This window comes from Scyliorhinus canicula, chromosome 11 (genome assembly GCF_902713615.1).
Source record: "Scyliorhinus canicula chromosome 11, sScyCan1.1, whole genome shotgun sequence".
NCBI classification, from domain to species: Eukaryota; Metazoa; Chordata; class Chondrichthyes; order Carcharhiniformes; family Scyliorhinidae; genus Scyliorhinus; species Scyliorhinus canicula.
This window is the reverse complement of record NC_052156.1, coordinates 134,566,987-134,575,449: the sequence shown is the minus strand read 5'-3', so window position 1 is coordinate 134,575,449 and position 8,463 is coordinate 134,566,987. Positions and strand designations below refer to the sequence as shown.

Genomic DNA, 8,463 nt, shown 5'->3' with positions numbered 1-8,463 from the left:
GCCTTACCCCTCCCTGGTGCCTGTAATCTCTTCTGGTTTCACAACATTATGAGGGGCCAATTGTGGCCCCTTGCACTTTTCTGATTTTAATTGCTCCACCATTAGCAGATGCACCGTCAGATGACAAAGCCCGAAACCCAACATTCCCTCCTTAATCTCCCCTGCTTCCCTGCCTTTCTTTCCTCCATTAAGACACTATTTAAATCTACCTCTATGACCAAGCTTTTGGTCACCTGCCTCAATATCCCATTACGTAGCTTGGTGCCAAAATGTTACTTGATAACCCGCTGGTGAAACACCTTGGGACATTTTGCTGCATTAAATAGTGCTATATAAATGCCAATTCTTGTTGATATTGGAGCTGCCAGCAGTGTAAACAAAGCAGCTTCACTGAAACCAGAAACTGATCCTGGATTACTGAGCATCTAAACTGTGATGTCACAATTTATAGGTGGTGAGTGTTTCACTGGATTTACGCTGTTGCATTACATGTTTACTTACAAATGAGAGGCAGTTTGCTGAACACTTGCATTAGAACTGTGCTCTTTAACTTATTATCTGAAATGAATCCAAAATCCAACTGTGTTTCGAATTTTCTGGTAATCTCTCCATAATATAGTGATGGGCTGATTTTTTAAAGGGACAAATTTTATGAGCCTACATTATTGCTGAGCTCTCGAACAATGACGCAAACTTGTAAAATGACCCCTTATATTTTGAGACTCTTAAAGAGCCAAGCCAGGTCTTTCCCCTGCTGCATTTGCCAACCCATAACTTGTACCTGTTAAAGTGAATAGGTGGGGAATTGTGGGTCGGTGAGTTACAGAAGGTGAAAATCCAGCCCAGGCAGTCAAAACACACTGGGTACTGCTGACGATTGCATAATTAATTAGCAAGGCAAGTTAAAACTCTCTTAATCTCCATATTGCGTTTCCTTCCCGAGACTTGATCACTGATTGGCCTACTTATCCTGCTGTAGTTTAAACCGCTTTACTGCTTTGATTTATGCAAGACAAATCTTCATGAAGATATGGGTCAGGTTTAGTCATGTTATTGTTTACTTTCCCTGTGCTGTGATGAAGCATCCATTCCAGTCACCGATGAAGCACTGAACTGCACACGAGTGCCAATCCTCTACATTTTTTTTAGGGGCATCAAAACAGAGTCAAACCTGTAGAATCCACTGAAAAGACACAGAGGAATGCACGGTAGGATGTAAAATGAACACAGGTTTATTTGGTACACACAACTAACTCCTCGCCACGAAAGGTCACCCGCCTCAACCTGCACTCAGGTTGGGGTTTTTATACCATGAGCTTCCTCCTTGTTAAGGGGAAGCCCCGCCTTGTTTTACCGGGGGAGTTCATACTCCGTGTGGTCACGGGGAAACAAATAGAGTATAGTCCGTGACCTCCAAGGGGGTCATAACAAAACCCTAAAAGTAAAACCAATTCCTTTGGCTGTTATCCAGCCTGGGTAATCATTGTCATTCGGCTACCCTGCCTAGATTTGCACACGATTGGAGTAATCTTCAACATCACTGCCCCGTGGAGGAGCACATGACTCGACGATTGTGGAAACAGTCTCAACAAAAGTCAGGTGGGTTCAACTGAGAGGTGTTTTTCTCTGCTCGGGTTATCACCCGGGTGGCAAAGTTGAAAATGCAGCGTTCTAATTTTACATTGCAGGGCCCCTCTAATCATGTATATGAGAGATAACTTTTATCCTGGTTTAGATAATGACAAATATGTGCAATTACATATTTGACAGGATTCTCCGTTGCAAGTCTGTCCCTCGACCACTGCCAGCGAAGACGGAAAATTTGGCGCTCAGTCAAATCTCCCACTACCTGCAGCCCACTCCCCCATGTGTGCATGATTTGACAATGAGTGGACTACTTGGTCATGGAAGGCAAATGTGCCAAGCCTGATCTTATTCTTACTCAAATTCCACACATTTACAGTTCTCAGACCACGTCACTGGACAGTGAACAAGTCAAGGTCAATTCCAGTCTTGCTATTGTCACCCTGACCTAAATCAACTGACAAGGATTTCAAGCTGAAGAATATTCTGGGCAGTACAATTCACCAGGCAGTGCATTATTCGCCAGCCACAAGATGGGCTACTCATAAAACGGACGTTGCACATGTTTTATTTCAACGCTGAGGAGTGCACGCCGATTTAATGTGACATGTGGAATTGAGGTTTAAAACATCATCCTGTGTGTTTGAATTTTAAACAAAATGAACAAGTGTGGATTCCAGACTAGAGACTGGTATGAGCGACGATACCCCTGTGGCCATGCTGGAATGAAGCAAATATCAAGGGAGTCTGGTTTAACAGTGGTGGAATTAACTTTTCATATTTCTCGCCTGTCTCCAGGCAATACAAGACACCAGTGACATGGCTCAGAGTTTCTAACTGAGCAGCCGCCATTCCACACCTGCTGCATGAGATCTCAAAGGACCTCGACTCACTCCGATGTAAATATTACCAGCCTCCCGGAGTGAGTGCAATCAGTCAACCCATTCTCCCGCGTTGATAACATGTGTCTCTATTTAAAAAATGCATTGCAAATCGGATAGAATATTCATTTCAACTACAGAAGCTTAAACCTATTTGGTGCTAATTGTTACTGATTTCTCAATTTGTGATGGAAGTGAATTAATTTACACGTGAAGTCATCGATTAAAGTAACCCATGTCAAAAGAACAGAGGTTTATTTTTAATCCCTTGGAAATGCAGGCAAATTATAATTTGCACTGGGGCCAAATCAAACCCTGAAAAGAAATAAATCAGTGACAGTCTAACTTACCTAGCAGTTCCTTAACACCCGTGTTGATGCAAGGAACCTCGAGATAGATAGTAGGAGAAAAACCAGGAAAAAGAAAGGGAATACCTTGAATCATGCTCTAGCTTAAACAGGACGTAATTTATGAACTCAAATCAATATCAAATACAACCCTATATTTACTTATAGTTCAATTGTATCTTTATTATGTTTTATTTGTGCGGCTTCAAACAGTCAATTAATTTCTGCTAAGTAACACATTTTTATTGACTGAAAGCATATCTATTTAGCAGACCTTCAAATAATTATGATTCCACCCCCCCCCCCCCCCCCAGTCACATGAGGTCATGGGAGATATATAAATAATAAATGCTCTTGTGATTGTAATATAAATATTCATGCCTAAGCAACACAGTGCAAATGAGCTCCTTAAGATGAATTAACAAAACGAGGAATGTACCAAGGTAGGGTGCTGTGTGTAAACACGTTAAGGTGAAGTAGTGGCGTACAAACACTTGAAGATGAAAGGATTGGTTATGAGCACTGAAAAATGAACTGGGGAGCTATGGGTAGGGCTATTCCATTTTGGCAGTGCACATTCCCTGCAAGGGAACTTTTAACTTTACAGAAGATTCGACAACCTGGACAGGACAGAGACACAAGCGGGGCAGCAGGCACAGGTTAAACAGCTCCTGTTTCAACAGTAAATAATGATAGTTAATCATAGTTGTTTGTAATCAGCCGTCATATCCAACTGTAATCTTAGTAGACATCATAGAAACCCTTTAGTGTTTTGAGTTAATTAATAAACAGTTTTGTTCATTTAAAAAAAAACTTTACAGAAGATTCCTAAAATTTATTCAAATTATCATTCCCCAATTTCATAGATTTTCAGGGATCCAGCAAGTAGAAAAAAAATCAATTCCCATGAAAAGTACATTTGTAGGTATGAGAAACATCAAGATAAAGACAATGAGGTTAGCTCTTGAAATCAAAGGGATTGGGTGATTGCTTCAGGATGGGGTGACAGACAGTAGTTTGAGCTGAAATGTTTTAAAATGGGTGCCCCAAGGTAATGTGATAAGTTTCCTGAGAGCTTCAGATAGCAGTGAAACAATGAAAGGGTACATGAACAATTGCAGGGTACATGAATGAGGTACATGAACAATGACAGGGTACATGAACAGTGACAGGGTACATGAACAGTGACAGGGTACATGCGCAGAGTACATGAACAATGACCGGGTATATGAACAGAATTCATGAACAATGACCGGGTACATGAATAATGACAGGGTACATGAACAATTACAGGGTGCTTGAACAATGACATGAACAATATAGGGCAGGGGAGCAATTTAAGATGCAGTGACAGATTATAAGTAGCTCAAGTTGAATTTGCCTCAAGATGAAATTGTGGGGACAGGTCCAGTTATGTCTCAATACTCATTTCACAGCTGTGAAATTAGATTTCCCTCATGAATCAATTCTTGCTCCAGTCATAGGTTCACAGACTATGACATGCAATTCAATAACTCAAGAGGATGGTTTGGAAAAGAAAGAGGTTAACAGAAACTATACAAAATGAAATATAAGCTGTGCAAAAGTTGAATTAAAAAGGTGGCATTTGTGACAAGCTGGACTCATTTTTTTTTAAAAGTCAGCATCTGTTAAAGTTATCAACTTGATTTCATTTTGGAATGTTCCACATCATGGCAGTTGTTTTCGTGCAATTTCTTTCTTTGCTCTCTTTCTTTTCTTAATGTTGTGATTCGTGCTGTGATAGGGTGATACAGGTACAATGGACTGGATTCTCTGGTCGCTGATGCTGAAATTGCGTTCGGCGACTGGCCGGAGAATCCAGGTTTACGACTGAATTATGGGCAATGCCCTTTCCGCGATGCTCCACCCCCTCCAAAACCTCTGCCGTGCCACGTATCGATGGCCTCAGAACATTGCCTGATGCTCCTCCCCAACTGGCCGATTTCCCGACGGCGTGGGTGTCTCATGGTCTCATCAGTCGGGAACTCGGTGTGGCAGCTGATGACTCAGTCCAGCGCTGCCACAGTTGTGGGAGAGCCGATCCGTGGGCTGTGGGAACATTATTCGGAGCTGGGGGCACTGTGGGGTAGTGGTTCGGGCGGTGCGAGCCAGCCGAAGGGGAGGGCTATTTCGCGGGATGGCTCTGTGAGCGGCCGTCGCCATGAAGCATGGTGCGAAGGCTGCAGCCGCCGCCGTGCGCATGCGCGGCTACGGACCCGGCAATTCTCTGGGGCGTATCGGTAACTAGAGCCATGTGCTCTACGCTGCCGTCGTGCTAGCCCCCAGCAAAACGGGGAATCAGTAGCCGTTTTGCGACAGTTTTCCTGGCGGAAAATGCCATCGTTCCCACGCCAGCGTGGGGGACACAGCCCCTGAATCGGAGAATCCAGCCCAATATTTTTCCAGTGCTCAGCTCAAGTGACCAGTTTTTGTTTGCCTGGGATCTTGGATAGCAAATATCCATGAGTTATGCATCTGGAGCCTTCATAGTTGACCTTACCCTATAAGCACCCAACAGCCACACATGCATCCTGTAAGCCAGTGTCATTGGATAATTGACTAAATTCCCTCCTTGCTAACCGATTTCAGCATTTTTACTGCTGCTCCAATTAAGCTGACTGAAACTTCCAAAGAACGTGGACTCGGAATGGAGATCCTCTCCCCAAAGAGGCTGACAGGGTTGCTGTGCTTTGCCCAGCACTTTGTCTTTTGTTCAGATCTCCAGCATCGGCAATATTTCACTTTTATGATATGAGAAAGAGAGAAGAAGGGCTCTGAATTTATACGATTGATCGATTGATTTATTGTCACATGTACCGAAGTACAGTGAAAAGTATTTTTCTGCAGCCGAGGGAACATACACAATACATACACAGTAGATACCTTTCGCAACCATAAGATGTCCTAGTATTGAGCCAGAACTCAAGCTGAAAGATCCTGCTTTGAATAACGCAATACACATCACATGGCGGATTTAACTACATGTAGTGTCCTGTATCCCTTAAAAGAGGCATGCTACCACACCATTGAGTCACAAATCATGGAGGGAGTGTTTTTAAATTTAAATTATATTTTCAATATGGTCCCAAGAGCATTCAACTGAACTACCTACCAACCGACATAACAGGTAAAACAGTGACTGTCTCAACATCAATTATGCCTCTACATTCAAAATCATTTTCAATTAATTTTAAATAAATTTTTATTTGCCCGATTGTTGCTGAATATGTTTAGTGATCTACTGCAAAGGCAAATGAAGCAGAGGAGCCGCTAGATAGTGGCAGTGTCTAATTAACTGTGATCAACTGATGCATCTGTCACAAGCCCAGATTGATTTGGTGGATGAGAAGACCTAAAATATTATAGCAAGCTAATGACCTAAAAAAAAAAGGCGATGCTTATACATTAGTCAAGGTATCTTAAGTTTGCGAGTCCAAATTTTTCTGGTGACTTCTCTTGTGCATTTAAATGTAGGGATACTTAAATGATTTAAAAGAAAGGCAAAATCATTGAGCGAGCGACGTACGCAATTAATAATGCCACACAATGTTTTCCAGGGAATTTTGAGTCACTTTGCCGTAATTATCATAATGCCCCACCCCATTGAAATTCATGGTGATCACAATTTTCCTGCACTGAAGTCAGTTTTCACGCTGCTGTGACTTAGATGGAAAAGTAATGGTGCTGGTGGCAAAGTGATTTATTGACTTTATATGGCATTCACTGATTGCTTTTAAATGATGCGCTAAATGTGTTTGCTGCTCGGAATTTGTTATTGCCGAATAGTTACAGGACGTATTTTAGACCCCAGGCAGCCCTATGCTCTGGCTTCATTAATAATTCGAAGTCTTGGTTTATTAATGAGGTTGCTGTTCCCCACAACAGAATTTATCTGTTGAGTCGTTGAATGTGTAACTTTTATGGTGTTCTTGCATTTGATTTGACATGAGAATTGGAGGAACTCAATGCTTTTCTAATCGGTAACAGTAGGCCTATAACTATTCTATCCCCGATAAGCTTAGATTCTGGCAGCCTTCAGCAATCCTGTCCAGATCATTAATGAATGAGTCAACAGATTCTCCTGGCTGCTGGACATGTTCATTAAATTTAGTCCTTGCAAGGATTTTGCGTGACTTCTTAAGTTAAAATGAACATCGTATTTCTTCAGGTTTAGTAGATGATTCACTGATTCCTTGTCTAGCAGTTATGTTGTCTGCTATTGGGCCTACCAAATAAAGTAGTGTTTTTCTCTGCTTCTACAACAGTGGTGGGATCATCTATTCCAGAAGCACAAGATATGTCTGGGTGACAGCTGTTTCCTGCGATAGGGAAACCCTCCAACCGGCGGCTCCCATGGGAGTCTCTGCCTCCATCTGATGTGCTGCAGCATCTGTGTGGTACCCATCAGAGGGTGAACCAGGAGCCTGATCGCTAACATTGCCCACTGAAGTGATAGTCTCCGTGATAGTGGATGGTGCAGGTGAAACAGTACCAAGATGGGTCTTCCAAGGAGATTGTGCTCTGGGATGTCCTGAGAGTCTGGATGTGGGGGCAGATGGCCCAGGTTCCTTTGTTTGGGATTCTGTAAGACAAAAAACATGTGAGGAATGAGGGACGGGTGTGATGCCCTGGCGCACACAGGTTGTTACTCACCTGAGCTGATTGAAGGAGGTCATTCATCTTCTTAAGGCATGGCATGCCAGTCCTCTTGGTGAGGCTGACAACACTCAGAGCCTTTGCCTGCTCACCTGGGCCTCATTCAGGATGGCTCGCTTGAGTCGCAGCCCCACCCTGAGGAAGAGAGTGTCCCTCCTCTCGTCAATGGTATCTAGCATGCGTTCAATATCAGCATCCAGGAACCTTGGCGCTGGTCTTCATTCAGCCATCTTCTTGGCTTGAATGGCAGTCTGTGCTGAGTGCAGCACTTAAAAGCTGCTCCAGTTTGTCAGGCTCTGAAAGCAAATCCCGACCCCAGTGAATCAGACGCCTACGGGCCCCGAGTCAGGCGAGCTCCAGGTTGGTTGCATGCTGGCCCATTTACATGACATGAATTGCTCCTCACAACATGGTGCATCATCTCCTTGCCACCACCACAACCACTGCCCCCACAGCCCCCCCCCTCCCCCACCCCCAAACCCAACCCCGTAAACAGGAAAATCCATTCATGTCAGCATGAGGGCAGACCGCCGTGAATTACAACTCTTCTGCCACAGTGTGCACCTGACGGAAAGACTTCCCAGAGGACCTCAGGTGAGTGGATTTCTCAGGACGGAGTGTCGCTGCCACTGCTGAAAGAGATTGTGTTGGGAGGGGGGGGAGATTACATTGGTGGGGGCGGTTCCATATGAACTTCTGTGCACTGGGCTGGCCTTTAAAAATGGTGCCCATATCTTTTAAGAAACTAAGTTCTGGCAGGGCGGGCTCAGCAGAGCCTGCCCCGCCAGCATCCATCCTGGAACCTGCCCCTTGGAGTTTATTCTTCTACGCTTCCAATATGGTGGAGAAACATCAACATGGCATTTCCCGAGGGCAGCACGGTGGCCTAGTGGTTAGCACAACCGCCTCACGGCGCTGAGGTCCCAGGTTCGATCCCGGCTCTGGGTCACTGTCCGTGTGGAGTTTGCACATTC

The 8,463-nt window shown here is 44.0% G+C and overlaps 1 long non-coding RNA gene across 1 annotated transcript in view; it reads left to right on the top strand.

Moving 5' to 3' along the window:
* Nucleotides 1-223: 223 nt before the first annotated feature.
* Nucleotides 224-8,463, top strand: part of LOC119973392 — a 67,942-nt gene continuing 59,702 nt past the window's right edge. The window contains exon 1 of the long non-coding RNA XR_005462302.1: nt 224-454. This is a non-coding gene — a long non-coding RNA (uncharacterized LOC119973392). The remainder of the gene's footprint in view (nt 455-8,463) is intronic.